This window comes from Thermobia domestica, chromosome 4 (genome assembly GCF_964235325.1).
Source record: "Thermobia domestica chromosome 4, izTheDome1.hap1.1, whole genome shotgun sequence".
Taxonomy (NCBI): domain Eukaryota; kingdom Metazoa; phylum Arthropoda; class Insecta; order Zygentoma; family Lepismatidae; genus Thermobia; species Thermobia domestica.
Genome location: NC_137457.1, coordinates 123,030,257 through 123,050,165, shown reverse-complemented (window position 1 = coordinate 123,050,165; position 19,909 = coordinate 123,030,257). Strand labels below are relative to the sequence as shown.

General features: G+C 32.9%; 1 long non-coding RNA gene across 1 annotated transcript in view; it reads left to right on the top strand.

The window, feature by feature from the left end:
- The window catches only part of LOC145683353 (uncharacterized), a 212,102-nt gene extending 195,064 nt beyond the window's left edge, over positions 1–17,038 (top strand). The window contains exon 3 of the long non-coding RNA XR_014131059.1: positions 16,883–17,038. This is a non-coding gene — a long non-coding RNA (uncharacterized LOC145683353). The remainder of the gene's footprint in view (positions 1–16,882) is intronic.
- Positions 17,039–19,909: the final 2,871 nt, after the last annotated feature.

Genomic DNA, 19,909 nt, shown 5'->3' with positions numbered 1-19,909 from the left:
TATTCTTTCCATTAAAATATAAATATTTGTGTACATTTATTTCAAAACTCATAGAGGAAACACTTACTAAACTTATAGGTCTATAGTTTATAAGGTCATTTTATTCACCATATTTGTATATTGGCACTACATATTACTGCTTCCATTTGACAACATTTGCTTCTATTTTCAAGGAAACATTTCAGTCTTTAACGACGCGTTATATATGTTTACTAAATTTGACGGTACTTCATTAGTACAGCCTTCAATTACATAAGTTATCAGGTCCAGGTATAGTACTCCTCTTAATTTTATTAATTGTTCCAATTACATCTTTTTGCGTAATGGATGGTATAAATACCGACATATAATTAACATATATTCTGTCAGTTTCGTAACCTTACATTTTTATTTTGGTTGGAGTCAAAGTTATAAAATACAACTTTAAGACATTCTGTTATGTCAGCAATTTCTAACAATGATGTATCATTATATTTCATTTGTTTTGGTATTTGTTCATGGTGAGATTTTCTTTAAAGATCTCCAGAATTACAGACTGCATTTAAAAATACTGTTCTCCAATGATAAGAATTAAAATTTTTTGTCTCTATATAATTTTTTCTCACCACCGTTCTTAAATCGGAGTATCTCTGATACCAAATTTTATTATTTTATTGTCTGGCGTTTGTTTTCTTATCAATGATTTAAGATCACTAGTCATCCACGGGACCCTACATGTTATATTATTATTATAGAGCGTCTTCTTTACGTGAGAATCAAAAACTTCATATATATTGTCATACAAGGTTTCAGAAGTTTTATCGACATTGTTGGTAGGATCATAATATCATTTATATTGTGTATTCCGTAATAAACCTGTAAGAAATCAGCTTTCATAGTCATAATTGCTTGTCTGTATTCTTTTTAAAGTTATTATTAATTACTAGCAGCGTTCACCCCGCTTCGCTGCGGTCACCCCGGAACGCAATAAACTTTGTTACTTAGATAATTTTTACTTTTTCGCTTTCAAGTGATATGATAAAAACCATAGAAGATTGCAGTAAATCTTAACATTATATCGCCTGTCATTTATGTTAACCCGCCCCGCTTCGCTGCGGTCATCCCGGTGCTGGCATATTGTAAAAGTGTCTGTAAAAATAAGCAAATAAATTAAAAAATTTTAAACAGAAGATTCAAGCTATTTTCCGCTGTATATCGCCTGTCATTTATGTTAACCCGCCGAGTGACACGGTCATGCGGGTTGCATATAAATACGTTTATTTTTACCTATGATGAACTAATAACAAAGGATTTGTACGTTATGGACACTTGAATGGTCAATTATCTCAAGACACTGGTAATTAAAAATTAAAGTGATATGATAAAAACCATCTAGGGTCCAAATCCTAATAACCCCCCAAAAATGAAAGAAATTGGTTCAGCCGTATTAGCGTGATGAGCGGACAAAGGATTTTGTACGTTCTCTTTTATATATATAGATAGTATTCCTTTAGTACACAAAAGGTGGGTGAAAACGAACAATTTATTACAGTATTTTCTGTATTCGTAAGCAACAGTTCTAATACCTTATCCTTATTCATGACATCGTATGACTTATTTAGCTGATTCAATTTAAGAAGTTTGCTTAATAATATTAAATTTTTTGCTTTTTTCTTAACATAAAAATTACTAACGGTTACAGTCTCAGTTTCACAGTCGATTTCTCCAGCGTTAAAATCACCTAATGTTATAAAATTACCGATTGTTGTCAACAAGTAAGAACTCAAGCAGTCACAGTAATTTGTAAAATTCTTTAACGATAGAATATTTGGAAAATAGTGCAAACAAAGTAAAAGTGGCTTATGGTCAGGGATTAAAATGTTAGTACTAATACATCTAACCTATCGTCAGGGACGTATTGATATTATCAGGTATATAATATTGTCAGGGACAGGTATTAAATAATTGTACAAAATGTACATTTGTTTCCTTTAGCCATGTTTCTGTGATACAGTAAACACCATAATTCTGACAATTTACTTCGTCCTTGAAAGACAGCTCTTTCGTAATAACACCATTTAAATTTTGATAGAATAAGTGCAAGGTACTCATATTTTGGTTTAAGCTACAATGAAAGACAAATTTATCTACTTGCCTTTTCCTTCATTCATTTTCAGGTGTTTCCACAACCATTTCAGTTTTCAGACGGTCCATAAACCTAGTAAACAATACACCATATGGACATACATTTGCATTACATACAGTATCATACAAGTTTTCTTGTACATTTACATAAAATGATGAGTAACTGTTATTTTGGTCCTTAGTTTTACGTACTTTCCAACTTCAATATTTATACTATCTTTAACGAACATAATTACAAGAAACAGTTGAGTCAAGCCGTGTAACGAATAAAGCAGAATATAATAATAATAATAATAATAATAATAATAAACTAACTAACTAACTCTATGGCCTATGGAACCCGGAGGTTCAGTGCCGCGTTCACAAAAGCTCTCCACTGACTTCTATCCTTAGCTAATTGCATCCAGTTTCTTCTTTGTATTCCTATCTCTGCGAGATCCCTCTTAATATTGTCCTCCCATCTGCGCCTAGGTCTTCCTAATGGTCGTTTTCCTATGGGTCTACCAGTCAAGACTTTGAAAGCGTTTCTACTTTCTTCCATTCTAGCTACATGACCTGCCCACCTAAGCCTCCTAGACTTGACGACCCTAACAATGTTGGGTAAACCGTATAAACTATGTAGTTCCTCGTTATGAAGCTTCCGCCATTCCCCATTCTCGTTCCTCTTGGGTCCGAATATTCTTCTCAGGATCCTGTTCTCAAATACTTTCAGTCTATGTTCTTCTCTCAGAGTAAGCGACCATGTTTCACAACCATACAGAACAACAGGCATGATTATCGTTTTATATATTTTAAGCTTCAAATTCCTCGACAGAATTCGCGACGACAAAAGATTTTGAACCGAATAGTAACACGAATTCCCTGCTTTTAGTCGACATTTAATTTCTTCGTGAATATGATTTTCGTCTGTTAATATTGATCCTAAATATTTGAAAGTATCCACTTTATCAAAAGCATTATTTAATATTTTAACGCCTCCACAATTTGCCGTATTACGGTCCCGACGCACTTCCATGTATTTAGTTTTCTCTGCATTTACTTCTAAACTCATGTCCCTGCAGGCGTTTAATAAGATCTCTGCATTTATTTCTACTGTTCTCCTATCATCCCCTATTAAATTTACATCATCAGCATATGCCATAACCTGGTGAATGCCGTTCAACTCTAGGCCCTGGTTGCTATCTTTGATTTTCCTTATGGCGTATTCCAGCACAAAGTTAAATAATAATGGCGACAACGCATCTCCTTGTTTCAGGCCATTTTCGACGTGGAAGCTCGTGGACAAAAATTTTCCTACCCGGACTTTACTTTGGGATTCACTTAAACATATCTTAATTAATCTAATCAGCTTTCTCGGTATTCCAAGTTCTGTAAGAACGTTGTATAATGTTTCTCTCCTAACCGAGTCGTAAGCCTTTCTAAAATCAATAAATAGTTGATGTACCGGGGTATTGTATTCCCACTTCTTTTCGAGTATTTGGCGAATGGTAAATATTTGGTCGATAGTTGATCGATTTCGTCTAAATCCGCACTGATAATCTCCAATAATTTCATCTGCGTATGGGGTCAATCTTGCTAACAGAATATTTGAAAGGATTTTATAGGATGTTGACAGAAGAGAAATGCCTCGATAATTATTACAGTCAGTTTTGTCGCCTTTCTTGTGAATTGGAACAATGATTGATTCTTTCCACTCTTGTGGCAATTCTTCCTTGTTCCAGATAAGGAGAATGAGTTTGTGTATCTTGTTCCACAATTTTTCGCCTCCAGCTAAAATTAACTCAGCCGGAATTTCATCTACACCCGGAGATTTGTGTTTCTTCAATTTCTTTATAGCGGCTTCTACTTCTATTCGATTGGGTTCTGGAATATACGGTTCTGCGGTGTGTATCTCCTTTTCTCCACGCACATTAGTTTTTGGTTGCGTGTTAAGCAAATCGTCAAAGAAATCCTTCCATCTATTTAAGAGGCTATCCGTATCGGTGAGAATAATAATAATAATAATAATAATAATAATAATAATAATAATAATAATAAAGGAATAACATAATTACAATACCAGTTACGAGAACATTATCTACTCATTTAAAAAATAATTGCCACGAAAGGATTTCAACCCAGTTTGCTGCAATGTTAGTGTCCTGCTTTCAATTTTTTTCTTAAAAAATCGCCCAAACCGGAGTATTGTCCGCCACTGCCAGTGCATGCCCTTTCGACTATTTCAAACACTGAAAAGACACAAAGTTAGAAATATTGAGTATGGTTAAAATTCCAACCTTGCTCTTCAGAAGAATTACAAACCGTAGCGGATTTCTCCTCATGATCAGAAGCCGAATGCCCGAGATCACTCGGCTAGTGCGACGGGCTTAATTTGCCACAAATATCTCATATGAATATAATAAATTGAAATAGTAGTTGTGGAACATAAACATAGAACTGTCTATTTCCACACGTGTTGATACAACTCAAAGAATGTAAAAATAGTTTCTTCTTTGGAAGTTAAAAGTTATGGTAAAGACGAAATGCAATGTGATTCGGTATAATCCCTGCAAAAGATTACCAGCGCCATAATTTAGATTTTCTCTAGAGACAAGCATTATTAAGTGCATTTAAGCCCCCTAGAAAAAGTTGATTTTCTCATTCTTGTTTCTAAGTTTCTCTTAATTTTTATGGCTCCCCCGGAACCTGTGGGCTATGCCGCATATCAAGGTCATCGGTTCCGTTAGATACTCCCTCGGTCCATTCCATACATGACAAAATTATTAAGTTGACAATATTGATAAATCTCAAAGCCATACGAATAAATATTATTTCTACAGCCCCTAATAGTAAACATTTTTACTGAAATGGGTCCAAAATGTTCTATTTACCTTTTGTGTGCTTTTTTGTTCGTGTAATGTAGCGACCCTATTTGATCCTTCATTTGTAATTCCATGTTCGTATCTTATATGCAGTAAGAAAATTTTACCTCAAAATCCCTTGAACGGCGATTTACTTCTCTGGGGGGAATTGCCCCCAAAAGTTACGGCTTTGCCTATGACATAGCCTTAAGTTGAAGAATGTTTCATGATATTTTCCTCATTGAGGAATTTATATAAACTTTTTTTAGTTAATCAAGGAAATCTCGAGTAAGTCTTGAAGACACTCACACACGTTGCTTATATGTTCCTGTTTATATTTGTTTGTTTTTGTTCTATTTGAGTATCTTTTTTATATTTTTCCAAGAAACGATTTTAACTAGGTATTAGTTTGATTGGAAGCTTAAGTGGAGCGGTAGGTGAGTGGTTAGCGCATTGAACTTCTATTTGTTAGATAAGGGTTCGAATCCCGGCCAGGCTGAAACTTTTTCAAGTGTTCCTGTTTCAATTTCAATTTCAATGCATACTCAGTGTGATAAGCAAGATCTTCTCTTCCCTAGGAAGAAATGATTTTGAAATAAGGAGAACTGGAGAAGGTCAGTTAATGGAGACAGTGATTTACAAACTTATTTCCAGCAGTTGTTCTAGATTTGGTATTTTCGTCTACTTTGAAGCATTTTCTGATTCATGTGTGAATATTGTTTTTATTTCTTTGAAAATACAGTATATAATGAAATAAAACATTATATACATAAGAATACTGATATTAACATATGATATTGATTGGAAATGAGCTCTGAACCACAGAGATTCATTTTCAAATGGATAAATGTTTCGTGCGTCATCTACTCAGAATTTTACTTGCATAAAGATTTGTCTCAGTGCTACCAACTACAGTCAGCGCCGAGAAAAGTTAGGTGTAAGTTGGGTTGCATCTGTCTACGCGTTCTCACAACTGCAAATTGCCTGGACCCCAAGTAATGGAATTAGAGCATTTAGGGCGGAGATACTTTTGTGAGTAGTTGTGCAACTAAAGATGGGAGCGAAAGAGCATGAGCTCACGCGCGCAATCAAACTCGTGACTCCTGTGCTTTAAGCGAATGCTACCCACACAACCAAATAATATTTCTTGAAGGGATCGGAATAAAAATTGACAGCTCAAAATAAGACTGGATAAAACTACGACTTGAAGAAACAATTTAAAAACATAACAAAATAATGAAAGATCGCGTCGTCACACAGGGCCATAAATGGAACACACAGGATGGAATCAAAGTCGATTTTCGTTATCACCTACTTTAAATAATTTCAGCTGTATTGAAACAAAAGATCATGATTAATTTCTATATTGAGATAAACAGCAACAATTTTGCTATCAATGCGATTCCATCAACACTAAAGTTTGACATAGTTTACAAAATTTGTTCTGATAACACAACACAGAAAGAAAATTAGTGCTATTTATCATATCCCCAAAATGGAGCATAAAATGTGTTCTTTGTTGATGCCGCAATAAAAGATTTTCCTGTATCTTTCGGCTCTATATTTATTTCTCTGTTGTATCGTCAGCATAAAACTAAACTGTGACTGAGTTTCGTCTCAACCGAAAATTCTCTTTTTCAGTTCCTGAAATAGCATTTATTCCTATGGATGCAACTATAATGATGCAACTATTTTTGTAAGCTACCCCATAATTAGTACTGACAATACTACATAGAAAGGAAGTTGCTCCTATTTATCTCAATACAGAAATGAGGGATCGGTAGTTTTAGCTCACGATCTCGATTAAGTTTTGCCTTCTGAAAATAACACCAATTCTATTTATATTCCGTATCGTTAGCACTAATTTAATTTTGTGTAAAGTTTCATCACGAACAATTGAGTGAATGGGGCTAGCGTCCTCATATTTCTACCCGAAATCTCTTATGGTTTTTGACATTTGTGTAACATCGCTCATTTAGTTAACGTAAACTAAGCTCCAACAAGAATATTTTTTGTTTCTTCACTTTTGTGTAACAGCACAAGTTTCTCAACACTATTGATCATCAGCATTAACTGTACCCTAATCTTGCCATAAATTTTAAGATTAATGCACGTGTGTGTTGGGTCATGCTCACGGACATGTTTGATAAAGCAACTACGCCAAAAGATTCAAATAAAGAATCTATTATTATTATTAAGCTATCTGCAAGCAACAAATGTATTCCGAAACAAAACCAAATACCATTGAACGCTATACTAAGTGCATTAGTTAATATTTATTTGAAATATAATGATAATTTACACATTTATTCAAATAATTATGTCTTATATAAAAACAATATTAGACCAAGGGACAACTATAACTCCCCCCACTAGGGAACTTTTGCCCCTACATTAGAAATGTTCCATTAGAATCAAAAAATAGTTCTTAGTCAACATATAAGTGCAACACCTAGGCCTTGGGACCCTAGCACCCGAGTATATTTATGGACATCCATTAGATCTCTTTAAATCACCGTAGTTCAGAATATTAGTTCAACACTGGCACAAGTTATAACTCAATCGATTTGTAAGAGTGTAGGATTTCAGTTTACGTAATGAACGGACATTTCTGTCTCCAAAGAAAACACAATTGAGGGATACTTACAAAATTTCCCTTAAAATCGTCCCTTGTGGTGATTCTTTTGTTATTACGTGGAAACACTGAAAACTAGGTGAATAATGACATGTATTTATATGTACTATCTTCTTTTCAACTCAAACTAACATTCCATCTTGATAAATCAAATAGCAGCAAATGAAATGTGATTCTTATATTTTTCACAGTGATCATGATAATAGATTTTCATGGAAGTACAAGCATGACTTTGTGTCAATGTTTCAACCGTCAGTGCAACACTGGAACAAGTTATACCTCGATCGGTTTGTAAGAGTATGGGTTTTCAGTTTATATAGTAAATGAGCCATTTATGTGTAGAAAGGAAAAGTAATTGAGGGAAACTTAATTTTTTCCCAGAAAATTCATCCTTGGAATTCTTTTAGTTATTACGTGGCAACACTGTAAACTAGACCAATAGTAAAATATATGTATTTTTCCTATCTTCTCTTCAACTTAACCAGAAACAATCGTTTTGATTCATCAAATAGCAGCAGAGGTAATTTGTATTCTCTAATCTTCACAGTGTTCATAATAATTTATTTTCATTTAAGTACAAGTATACCTTTGTTTTAGTCTTATGTTTTATTTTTCTATAGAAACCAAGAGATACGAATTGTTCTAGTTGATTTTCTCATTCGTTATATTAAACGGATTTCCAGTAGCGTGAAATCTCCCAGGAAGTTTGTATGGTTTGTTGGTGTACGGTATAATAGACAATATTCCAAAGTAATAATTTTACTGTTGTGCGGTTACGTAATGTTGTTTGAAAATACTTGTTGTTCTGGTATGCTACAATGAATACAACTTCCAAGCATATCTGCTAGTATATGAAGTAATGAAAAAGTTCTCAAAATTATTTGGTAGAGCGTGTATTCTTATTACATTTGCACACAGCTAATCGCACTTTGTATAATATGTAATATATAGTTCTTTAAGTGCCGTAATATTGAAAAAATTGATATATTCTTTATGATCCTGCCTGTCTGTCTGTTGATAATAGTAGCACATTCGCCCTGAAATCCATGTGTTCTCAGTTATGGACGACAATTGCAACGAGAAAAGAGATTGCTGTCGTGAAAAATCGAAACTTCTCTCTAACACACTACGCATAAAACGAAACTGACATTAGGACGACAAATTTCATCTGGTAAAGTTTCTATAAAAATTGTTAGGTTAAAGAAATGCGGCAAGAGAATAATACTTAAAACGCCACAGTTGAACATTAATTTGCATCCACATTCCTACAGAAAACGACACAAACAAACACGGTTTATCACTGTGTGACCAAACGTTTACTAAATTACCACGATTGCTTAGTCAGTCTGCTGAATCAGGTGTTGGAAAAAATTGTACAGTCTTAGTGGATAATTAACCATATTGGGATCGTACAGCTGTACAATAGTATGTAGCAAAAATCCTATTTAATGACGAGCAGTGCGTATTTTGCCAAAAATAAAGCTAATAGTTATCACGGAGAAAGGGAAATGATGTTTTATTGGAAACTCTATGACATGTGTCAGTAGAATACATAGCTGAACCAGCCATTAAATGAACTCCCTATACGATAGGGAAATGAATCAATACCGCTACAGATTAAAGAAGTTGATTCCATAGTAGCCGGAATCAGGTATCATATCATGTACCAAATTGTTGAGCTGAAATTGGTAATGGAAGAAACTTTCCTAAAGATAGAGGTATTGAAGGTGCACTCTGTGCAGGTATGCCAGTAAGAGTTTTGATTATTGAAACAGATTTACTGTTACTGCGAGCTGTTCTTAATCACCATCAAGTCCCTTCGTGATCACCCATGGCGGGAATGTTACATTCCAGGAGCGTAGATGTACATCTCTCACGCAGTTTACATTTGCCCTTTTAACTGTAAGCAATACGTAAATCCCATCAAGAGGGTGAGAAGACCGATGAATCTGTTAGCAGTGATAGCTGGAGGGCACCATCACCTTGAACAACATAATCGTTTTTGCTGTTTCTAATTCAAATGCTTGTGAATATGAAGATATGTAACCCGTACGGTTTTGCAGAGTAATTAATTTTGTACTGCTTATGAGATATATGGTTGCTATACCTAACAGCATCTGTTTTCACATTAATCGTGGTACATTTGAATCGGCTGAACAGACATCTTGCGTTAAAGATTTGGAGACACTGGTTTCCTGTAAACTTGGACCTGTATTACTTGCTCCTAAAACGATAGATATAAACTAAAAATGGATGTGCGGTATGGCTCAGCCATTGGGATGTAACAATTTTCCCGTCGGCAGCCCCGAAAAATCAGATGCTGTCGATGGTGTTTAATAAAAGTTCTCAGTAACAATAAAGCTGCCTCAGTAACCAAAACACTTACTGACATACCTGTACACAGTGCAATTTCAACTAATTTATCTTTAGGTATGTTTCTTCCATGAACAATTTCAGCTCGTCGACCCGGTACAAGTTGTGGTACATCATTTCGACTGCTATAAGGTTCGCTTCTTGAATCTGTAATGGCAGCGAATGATCTTCCTATCGAATAGGTGTTCCTTTAATTGCACGTTCACCTGATGTAGTGATACGTGCCAAAAGAGTTTCCCATTAAATATCCTTTCCTTTTCATCTTGAGATCCAATTTTAGGTCTCTTTTTCGAAAAATAAGTATTCCTCCTCGTTAAACTCAATGTCTGCTACATATTGTCGTATACCAGTATGCTCTAAATATGGTGAATAACCTACTGCTAAGGGTATACAATCTTGCCCCACACATGATTCAGCAGACTTATTTAGCAATCGTAGTAATTTAGTAAAACTTCCGTAGTCCCAGCGAAAAACCGTGTTTTTTTTTGAGTAGTATTCTGTAGGAGTTTGAAAGCAGACTGACGTTCAGCGGTGCTATTTTGCAGTGTCACTCTCTTGCCGCACTTCTTTAACCTGACAGTTTTTGTAGAAGCATTTCTAGATGAAACTTCACGTCGTCATATCAGTTTCTTTTATGCGTAGTGTGTTATTCAGAAGTTTCGAATTTTAACAACGGCATTTTTTCCTTGAAGCAATTGTCTATCTGACTGGCTTTTCTTTGTTTGTCATTCATCTTCAGATTAACTGATAACACTTGGATTTCATTGAGAATGTGCTACTATCATCAGCTTACAAACAGACAAGATCACAAAGAATATATCAAATTGTTTAATATTACGGCAATTAAAGAACATACTATATTCTTACTATGTTACATACTACATTAAGTGCTATCATCTTTGTTCAAATACAAGCCCTACGAAATAACTTTAAAAGTTTTTTTGATAACTTCATATACTAGCAGAAATGTTTGGATGGTAGATAAGATGTATTCATTGTAGAATATCAGAACAACAAACAATTTCAAAGGAACATAACGAATCAGCACAACAGTAAAGTTAGTACTTTGAAATATTTTACAACAAGGACCAACAAGCCATAAAATCTTCCTTGGGATTTCTCCGCACTGGGAATCCGTATTATATAACGAAATAGAAACGAACTAGAACAATTTGTATCACTGTATTTCTACAGTAAAATAGAATACAGACACAAAGTTACACTCGCACTTAAATGAAAATCAATTATAATGTACACTGTTAATATTAGAAAATATATATTCCTCTGCTATTACTAGATGGACCAAGACGAAAGTTTCAGGTTAAGTTGAACATAAAACAGAAGACATATATACATTTTATTATTCACGTAATTTCCAGTGTTGCCACATAATAACTTTACGTTGAGACAAAGTCATACTCGTACTTAAATGGAACCAATTATGAATTTTGTGAAGACAATAAAATACATATTTCCTCTGCTGATATTTGGTGGATCAAGATGGAAGTTTCAGATTAAGTTGATTACATAGCAGAACACATAAATACTATTTATTATTGACCTAGATTGCAGTGTTTCCACGCAATAACTATAAGAATACCAAGAAGGGACTTTTCTATTGAAATTTTCATAAATGTTTCGTTAATTAGGGAAATTGAAGCCCATACCCTTACAAATAGATCGAAATATAACTTTTCTGGATCTAATGGATAGTCATATAACTAAAAATCTAATTCTAATATATAACCAGTATCACAATCATCAGGTATATATGTGAAATGTGTTTCTCTTACCTCGTTTTTACTTAACCATCTAAATGCGGTAGATATTGATTTATAGCCCAGCGTAGAGGTTATTGGCACACATATGCATAATGTAAGAGTTTTCTTTATTCTCATAGTAATCTTCTATATATTATTGTTTGCTTTTATATATCTTTTCGAGCATTGTGAGATTCCATTAAAAAAAAACTTTTAAAAATGAAATCTCTTATATACATAAAGAGAAATTTCAATCAAATATATCGTTCGCGAAACAAATTTTATCTCTTTCACATGTATTTAATCGAGTACGTGATTATATAACTACCATCGTAGAACTAAGTGATTTTTGCATCTCTATTGATCTGTTACATAATTTATTCAAAAAGCTACTAAACAAAATGTCAAGTAGCTTATACAAGACACTCTTGATCGTCATGTTGTGAAGTTATCAGATAAGCTATTAAACGCATTAAGAAAGGAGTAATGATCTCCTATATGCTACTACGATTACGAAGATGAATACGAATTGCAAACAATTACGGAAGATTTCATAAGTAAATATAAATAATGGTAAATTGGAAAATTATATGAGAAGATTTCATTATAGTTTGGCGATAGGATTGATTGAGGACAGGAAGCTATATATAATCAATTTTCAGAAGATCTTATTTGTAAGTTTATAGATAAGGTTAACTTAAAAAGGTATCTTTCGTTTCCAAGCTTTCAGAAGATTTTATACGTAAATATGGTGATAAACTTAATTGGTGTCATTTCTCCTAATATCAAACATTATCTGAGAACATTATAAGATATTATGTTGATAGAAAATGTTGGATAAGGATTTCAAAGAGACAGCGATTATCGAATCATTTTGTTTTAGAATTTAAAGGTACCTTGGGAGCTTCTCTTTCTTTATTGCCACTATTTCGATTAGCGAAACAGATCTGTTCTATTTATATCACGATTCACGATGTACCTGATGATCCGAAACTTCCAGAACCTCTTTCGCTTTCTTTATCAAATTCTGTAACTACTTCGATTGGTAATGACTCATGTTTTATTAAAACTAACTCTGCAATCCCTTGAAATCTTTGAAGTACAGTTTCACCATAAGGAAGGAAGTTAAAATATCTAATCATCGCGTTAATTCCAATTAGTTCACAGACATACCATGTTATCGATGTTCTTTTCTTAATTTTTACCATAACTTCTCAGTGATATCCACTGCCTACAAAACCTGCACATGCATCTATAGCTTATTTTAAATTAAAATTGATCTAGAAGGATTTTCCTTTTTGTATGTCTCTGTTAATTCCAGTTATAAGTATATGAAAGTGCCCAGGTGTTATTATCACAGTCTCTTTTCAGAATCTTTTCAGAATCAGAATCTTTTCCATAACTCTAGGAACAACACTGTATTTATTTAGACAAACAACTTTCGAGAGACATAATGTGGTTCTCATTTTCATAAATTATCTCATAAAAGATTTCATTTTTTACACTAAACACATAATAACCAATCATATAAATAACCTATTTCTTTAACTAGGTCGTCTTCTGATAGTTCTTTTTAAAAATCTCATTAACTTTACCTTTAGAGATATTTAGTTCTTGTATTATTTAAATAGCTTAGCAGTGTTAGGATCTCTAAAATTTTCATAAATCATTTTGATGATTGGATATTTCTCATACGCTTCATTCAGATACATGTATAAATTCCTCTTCTGACATCGGATAACATAATAAGGGAAATGATCATCTAGTCTGTTCTTCTTGCATATGATTATACAATTAACTTTTAAATTATTATTAGTATATGGTGCTGCTACTTCTTTTCAAGTATTTTTCTGAATGTTTAAGTTGTCCATTGGTTGTTCGATTTCTTCTAACTTTATTCTAATTTTTATGTTATCATGGTATTGTCTAAAGTCTTCAGTGAAGTAACTTTCAATAATATAACAATTATCACCGAAGTTTCGAGATATAAATAATGCAATAGGGGGCTATAGAGCATTTTTATATACATATGTCCCGGAAATTAATAGATCTTTTTCTTTTGTACCTTTTGGTTCAATATATTACGTTGAATTTAGCTGGCTAGTTTTATAGACAACTAACGTTTCATTATAATATTCTAACAGCTGCTATGACTCATTATATTTCAACTAGTTACCAATTCCATTACCGCCATCTTGCACAACTTAGTAGAGTTAAAGTGTTCAGAACTTTTATCTATGATTAACTTGAAATCACCAAACAAACCGTACCAAAGGTTATCTTTAATCTGTTTGTAGCAGATATCATTTAAACTGTGAGTTATTCATAGCACCCATATTTTAAATGAATAAGTGAATAGTTTTATTTAATTTTTGTGGAATACGAAGCAACTACTTTTACTAAATATTTTTAATTGGCCGACCGTCGCTTTATCCGACCATTGCTAGAATCTTTTTATGAATGATAATCATAAAAAAGACAAAACAAACTAACACTAAACTACAATATTATCTCTATCTATCCAACTATTATGGGAATCATCAAACCCTAGCCATTTGTTATATACTTTATTACCTTTCTTTCATAAAACGTTTTCAAAAGGTACTCATCTTTGTAGATAGTTATTAATAATTCCTGCTCATACAACCTCCCTTATACATCATGACTATCGAAATCTTTTTTTCTGTATGTTGGTTGATTGGATGGAAAAACCTCTTTAATAACAAATACTTATGTTGACCAGTTAGGAGTATATCCTTTCTGAAAACACCGTTTAGATTTACTTATACGAAAGTAATCATTATTTTTATGTTTAAGTTTAACATGCTTATATTCTATCTTATACACTTCCTTTAATATTATTTGTTCAGTCTTTTTATTTACTTCTACATGATTTATACAAATTGTTTTATGTAATTCATTATTATACTTACTAACTAATGTTGGTAATATCTATCCATTTATAATATCCTTGCGTAATAAACTTTTTCCACATGTTTTGTTTAAGAGTTCTGTTTAAGCGTTCTACGATAGAAGCCTTTTGAACACTATAATTTGAGTAATGATTGATATTATATTTCTTCATCAAGTCTTTGTTATAAAATTCTTTACCTTGATCAGTTCTTAAGATATTATGTTTTATAAATTTTAAATACTGATTCAATGGCTTGTGTAACATTCTTTAGGTACTTATATTCTTTAAAAATTTTAATTGCTTTTCAATAATAACGTCATTCTTCCTACTTTTAATATTACCAAAGATATCCATATTTATTATATAACATTTCAGATTATTTAACAGCAAGAAGAACAGTGATACGAGCTCCAACAAAATTAATCGAATCACCATTCTCATCTCGAATTGAAACTTTGATGCTATCAAACATGATGTGATGTATTGCGAAAAATATATTTTTTGTGTTCATATATCTATCTTTCTGTGAAGTCTGCATTTGTTCATAATCTTGCGATTAAAACTGCTTCTGTGTGTGTTTTGTCATTGTGTTTTAAAATCATACCAATCCATCATCTGCTAAATCACAGTCAATATTTATAGAATCAAATAGATGAAACTTTAGTAACTTATCTGCCACTTGTTCTGCATCTTTTCTAGTTACTTTCTTCACACTAAAACCTAAAACAGCATCAATGGTATCTAAGGTTATATCACATCTAGTGCTCAATATTTGAACTATATTTTCTTTCTACCTTCTGTAAATGAGTATTATCTTTTATTGTGAAATATGGAGTAGTTGATTTAATATTGTCTCTTAATTCTTTAAATTATACTGACAAGTTTTAAGTATGGGTTGCAGTTTAAGTGCAGATGTATTAGTACAAATCGTTAATCTATTCTATTTTCTGCAATGTTTGCAGTTAGGTATGACGTGTAAAATCCTGTAAGAGCAATTTCAAAATTGTTTTCAAATGGATAGTGCAGCGACATGCTTAATATAAAGGAATATCAAGGATATACTAAGCGTAAGTCTAGATATTTTACGACCAAAAATGAAGTTCAGAAAAATTTCTAGAGAGAAATTGATACGTTAATATGGAACCTCAAACGAAGTTTATCATTAATAACGATTTTAGAATTTTAGTCAGGAACATGCAGGACTCAGTTCATTTTTTTTTATTATTAACGTATGCTTATTTTCATTAAACTACGAGCAATGGACGAAGTTTATGATGCCACTGTCTCCTATAGGACCCAAAATAAGTGCAAGATTTCATTTTCAGTATCCAAACTTGAAATCATGTAAATATACACTACATACATACATAGAATTTAGAAAGCAGTTTTTATGTTTATATCATAAAAGATATCCTTACTAAATAGCAATCTATGTATGGATCAGCTTATTTTTACTTTAGCAATATTACTGTGTACAACTTAACTAAAGTTTTGCGCTATAATTCTGTGCTAAATAATATTGGGAAATTGCATTGGTGTACTACGGTTAGGGGCGTGGCCCAGTTAGGGTAGGCCTGGAGGGTGAACCAAAAGCTGTTGATATTGTTTTAGTTCGTAACAAGTTATGCTCTTCTTCATTTATTGAAAATCAAAAAAGATCCTTTACTAACTGTAAGCATAGCTCAGTCTCTTTCATTTTTATGTGTAAAAGATCTGATTCAAAAAAGTGGTAAGAATTGCACTAGAAGTGGGCTACCTTATCTACTCATGTAATAATTGAAAGAATCCGGACACGGGAAGTTTTCAAATGAAATTTTCTTAAATATCCCTCAATTAGTTTTTGTTTGGAAACAAAAGTGCTCCGTTCGTTATGTAAACTGAAATCATATACCCTTACAAACCGATCCAGAAATAACAAATTCCAATGTTTCACAAACCCTCTTATCTAGGTTTATTTAAATAAATACCATCGATATGTGTAAATAGACACAGTCGCTAAAAGGTTGAGAGTTTAAGGACTCACGTGTTGCACTTACATGTTGACCAACAACTATTTTTTTTAATCTAATGACCCTAAGGAATATTTCTAATATAGTGGCAAATAAAACTCTAGTGGGGGAGATATCAGTCCTCGGCCTTTGGTCTATATTCTTTTATGGGTTACTAGTAAATCTTAGAAATTTGTGAATTACTTACTGTAGTTTAAAATTAACATATTTTTTTCTTCTAATTGCAGTCTTGCACGGTGAAAAATGCAGACATCATGACTTGCAGTTTACAAATGGTGATCTAGCACTTTAGGAATAATATTTCACTTTGAACTGGATGTATCGTATAATGATATTGATTCTAAATCTTATGTATGAGAAGAAATAAACTTATATAAGAAAAACCTAGTTTGGTTTTCTTAAACATTCTCACCTAACAAATTTTCTATTGAACTAAAAAGTTAAGCACCTTATAGAATGAACATGAATTTCCGTACTATAGCAAAATTCAGTAAAACTGCATTTAATAATTCTCGAATATATAAACTATAATTCATACTAGTAAGTAGAAAACTAGAATAAAAACAGATAATATATTTATTAATAATTATAATAAAAAGTTTAATAAATATGTAAATTACAATAACATATAAATGTTGTTTGTATTTATTACAATTATATGGCAGGTATATCCGCCAGTCTTTCTCATTACCCTACCAGTATGCGAGTGCTAGGAAAGGATTAATCTGATTTAAAAATCAGGGCTGAAAAGCTTCTTCAGAACTGGCACATCAAGGCCGCTGGCCTATATGAAACTTATAGCGAACTTGCTAGTCAGTATTTTTATAACTGGAGATGAACCTAAAGCGTGAAGGTAATTTAATTATATCCTTTAACATCAAGTCTTCACTAACACTGATTACTACTTTTGTTCACAATTTACGAAGTAAGAGGGGAATTAATGTGCACAGAAAAGTTAATGTAGATATACCAATGAAGGTTGAGAGAAACCCAGCCTTTGAGGTGCGGTAATTCTAATGAACAAATGAACTGTAATACTATTCTTAAACTTCAACGCTTTGCGAAAAATACAGTACTGCTACCTGTATATGCTGGCTCAAGTGCATTAAATTGGCGAGATACGGTGCACCAAGTCCGTAAGAAAATTTCTTTAAATTTTAAATTTGTGTCCAAGTTGCAGCATATTAGCTTTAAAATTGCGTTGCATTTGAGCGCATATTATCTAAACCTAGTGCATAGCTCCTTTCTCTCCATACTCAGTTATGAATGTGAATACAGGTAAATTTTAAGGAACTTACCCATTCCCGAACTTAGAATGATGTGAACTTTGAATTTTAGGTAGTTGTATCTTTAAAGCTAAATCGAATGTGTTCAATTTTAAAATTATGGTTATCAGAAAACACAAAGGTGACGTGCTCTCACTTCAGGTGCGATAGCTGATTATCGTTTACTACTACTCATATTCAATTTAGTATTTAGGCTTGACATTTCTAGGACTTCTGCGTCTATTGAAATGTTAGCCCGTCACGTATAGAGAATGACGTCCCTCTGTGATTATACTATCCTGGTAATGTGAAGGAAGAAAAGACGAGGGAAGGAAGGTAGCGGCCAGGGACCAGTGAATTAGAACCAGCGATGCATTTGTCTGGTATGAGTGAGGAAAATCAAGGAAAATATCACGCAAGATGGTTGCTCTGAAAACGCCTTTACACTTTCTCGATTGAGTTCTTCACCGAAAATTGAAATGGAAACCGCTCATACCATAAACGAGAGTTAGCGGAAAATAGCCGATCATGGTGCAAAATACCTAAACATTTGCATTAATATACCCCTAAATATTGCAATGAAAATTCTCGTATTGCTCATACAAAACAAAAAAAAGTAAGTAGAAGAATAAATATATTGGTCGGGTATGGACTTTTGGGTTTCGGATAGAACAACGACGAATTTCGAAAAACTACTTATTGGGGCTTAATAACAATTGAAAATGTATTATTATGCAAAATTTCGTAGGTACCCCAATAGGGTTCGGGGGTATCATGGGGTTCCTAACTTATGAATTTTTAAATATTATGAAACACATGTCTACGAAATCTTTCAAAGAACGTTACAAATACTAGATAATCGAAAACAACATCTCGCTACACCTCTTGGTTACCGAAATATGGGGAAATAAACAGTGGTACCATAGACATGTGGGGTTTTCGTACTAGATGGAACAATTTCGAAAAACTAAACACTCATTCCTAATAAGAATCTCAAAGCGCGTTTAAACCCAAAGCAAACATACACAGCTGCGGGATTTGGGGGATACCATGGGGTCGAAGACCATGCATTTCTAAACATTAAAAAAACACGTCTTAACATACCTTTATAGAACATTACAAACATGTGTTTACCGAAAATCCCAAGTCAGTACACCTAACTGTTACCGAAATATAGGGAAACAAAAAACCGACACCATAGATTAGTGGTGTTCACGTGCTAAAATGTACAGTTTTGGAAAAATAATTATTGAGCACTAACAATAATACCAAGGATATTAACAATCCAAAAAATCACACATACTGATCGGGATTAGGGGTACCACGGGGTTTGTGAAAACCCACATCTACTTCAGTATTCAATTTCTTTCGGGTGGCTTAAACACCACCCTCAGCTGGGTAGATTACCGAAAACTGCATGTTAATATCTAAGAAAGTAACCGAGATTTTAAGAATTGTATTTTAGATGACGTCATAAACATAGAGATTCTTATGGATATGGACTTTTGGGTTTCTACTATAAGGATTAGAAATTTCACAAAACTAATATATGTGCATTAATATACAATCTAATATACATTCTGTAGTAAAATATGGTGGTACCCCTATGGGTTAAGTGAGAACACCACTATAATTTCTATAAAAAGATTACGTCAATCATACATTTTTTCGGGTACCTTAAACATGCACTCAGCTGTGTCGAATACTGAAAATTGCATGTCAATATCTAAAAAAGGAACCGAGATTTTAAGAATTGTATTTTTGATGACGTCATATATAGATTCTTATGGATATGGACTTTTGGGTGTCTACTATTAGGAGAAGAAATTAAAAAAACTAATATATGTGCATTAATATACAATCTAATAGACATTCTATAGTAAAATATGTTGGTACCTCTATGGGTTAAGTGAGAACCCCACTATAGTATCTATAAAAAGATTACTTCAATCATTAATTTCTTTCGGGTATCTTAAACAATGCACTCAG